This window comes from Microtus ochrogaster, chromosome 5 (genome assembly GCF_000317375.1).
Source record: "Microtus ochrogaster isolate Prairie Vole_2 chromosome 5, MicOch1.0, whole genome shotgun sequence".
Lineage (NCBI taxonomy): Eukaryota > Metazoa > Chordata > Mammalia > Rodentia > Cricetidae > Microtus > Microtus ochrogaster.
Genome location: NC_022012.1, coordinates 32,236,250 through 32,238,546, shown reverse-complemented (window position 1 = coordinate 32,238,546; position 2,297 = coordinate 32,236,250).

Sequence of the window (2,297 nt, the reverse complement as noted above, 5' to 3'; positions counted from 1 at the left end):
GACCAGGCTGGTCTCGAACTCACAGAGATCCGCCTGCCTCTGCCTCCCGAGTGCTGGGATTAAAGGCGTGCGCCACCATCGCCCGGCTTTATTTTATTTTTTATTAAAAAATTTTTCCTCTTCTCTGCCTCCCTTTTCCCTCCCCTCCCCCCACTCCCCACACCCAACTCCCTCCCCCTCCCTCTCCAGTCCAAAGAGCAGACAGAGTTCCCTGCCCTGTGGGTAGTCCAAGGTCCTTCCCCCTCCATCCAGTCTAGGAAGGTGAGCATCCAAACAGGCTTGGCTCCCACAAAGCCAGAACATGAAGTAGGATCAAAATCCAGTGCCATTGTCCTTGGCTTCTCATCAGCCCTCATTGTCCACCATGTTCAGAGATTCCAGTTTTATCCCATGCTTTTTCAGTCCCAGTTTAGCTGGCCTTGGTGAGCTTTCAATAGATCAGCCCCACTGTCTCAGTGGGTGGGTGCCCCCCTCGCGGTCTTGACTTCCTTGCTCATGTTCTCCCATGTGTTAAAAATAATTAAGTTGAGCCATTTTAGGGTTGGCAAGAGCCTCAACTTAATTATTTTTAACACGTTAAAACTAGTAGGGGACCTTCAATAGCTACTAAGATACTTAAATTTAAGAAAAGACTTCATTCATTTCAAATGGAAGGGAATAATTTAAGTTGAAATTATTACTTTTTCTGCATGGAACAGATACAAAGCTTGCAACCCTAGAAGAGTCTCATGCAGATTTTCAAGTAAGTGCAAAAGGACATATATTTGGTGTTAGTAATGCACCATTTAAGAACAGCAGCATTTATTAGGGTACATTTATAGTTGGACAAAAAGGAACACCTTTTGAAAATAGTACTCTTTAAGTAGTAATCCAGTTTTCTAATAATATCTAAAAAAAATCTCAAAAAAGATAAATGATCATGTGAAGGCCAATAGAAGCACATTTAGATACTCTTTAGAATAAATGAAAACCTATGTGTGTTACATCCTCTCTCTTAATTTAAATTCAGTGTTAGTTGGATGAACTGAAGCCCAAAGTTAAGCCAATAGCCAGGGAACAAGCTTTAATCAAAAGATAGATAGATAGATAGATAGATAGATAGATAGATAGATAGATAGATAGATAGGTAGGTAGGTAGGTAGGTAGGTAGGTAGGTAGGTAGATAGATAGATAGATAGATAGATAGATAGATAGATAGATAGATAGATAGATAGATAGATAGATAAAGAAAGACAGACAGATAGACAGACAGACACACTAATACACACAGGGAAGGGGGGAGAACATGAGAGTTCCTTGAAGTTATCTGGAATGACTCATTTTTAGACAAGCTATCTGTCAATCAGTTTCATCACTGTTGCAGATAATTTACCACTCAGTAGAAAGACCAGTTTTAACTATCACAGATTTATTATATCGTAAAGACAAAAGAAATTGTTTTTCATTTTAGAACATTCAAAAGCTTGTGCATCCTGACTAATATACTTATTATTGTATGATGTAATTTACAAAAATTTGTAATGTGTCCATTTTTTATATATTTCTAAGTCTATAATGTCTGTGTGCAGTCTTTTCTAAAAACAAACACACTTTGCAAATCTGTATTTTTCAAGTCTTGAAAGGCTTATTTATAAATACTTTAGATGTTTTATATTGAATAAAAGTGATTGAAGTTTTATGTATGAATGTTAAATGTAATGCTGTTTAATAAGTAATTTGAGGCAAAGATTATTAACCTTTAAAATTGGCATCATATATATTGACTGTAAATAGAAATATATGACATAAGAATATTTGCATATAAAACCATTGACCATACCTCTTCACTTCTCATTTTTCGTGTCTATACCTCAGTGTTTATTAGCCCTCTTTTTTCTTATACATTCATATCATCTATCATATGTATATATGTAATTTCATTCATATTTATAAAATCTATTAACAACCAGATGTAAAAATAATGTTTGTCTTACTGATACTGGACTAATTTACATATTTTTACATAAATGTAGCAATAAAAATAAAAAAGAGATCATTAATTTAGTTAATTTGGAGGTAATTAATTGATAAACATGTGGATGCTTGGAGTAAACAAGTGAACTGGAAAAACAATCCATTTATATTTTATTTTATTCTTTTTATTAAAGCATTTTAGAGTTTTTATTTATCTAATATTCTTTTTTTCTTTTTTTAAACTTAAAATAGGCCGGGCAGTGGTAGCGCACGCCTTTAATCCCAGCACTCGGGAGGCAGAGGCAGGCGGATCTCTGTGAGTTCGAGACCAGCCTGGTCTACAA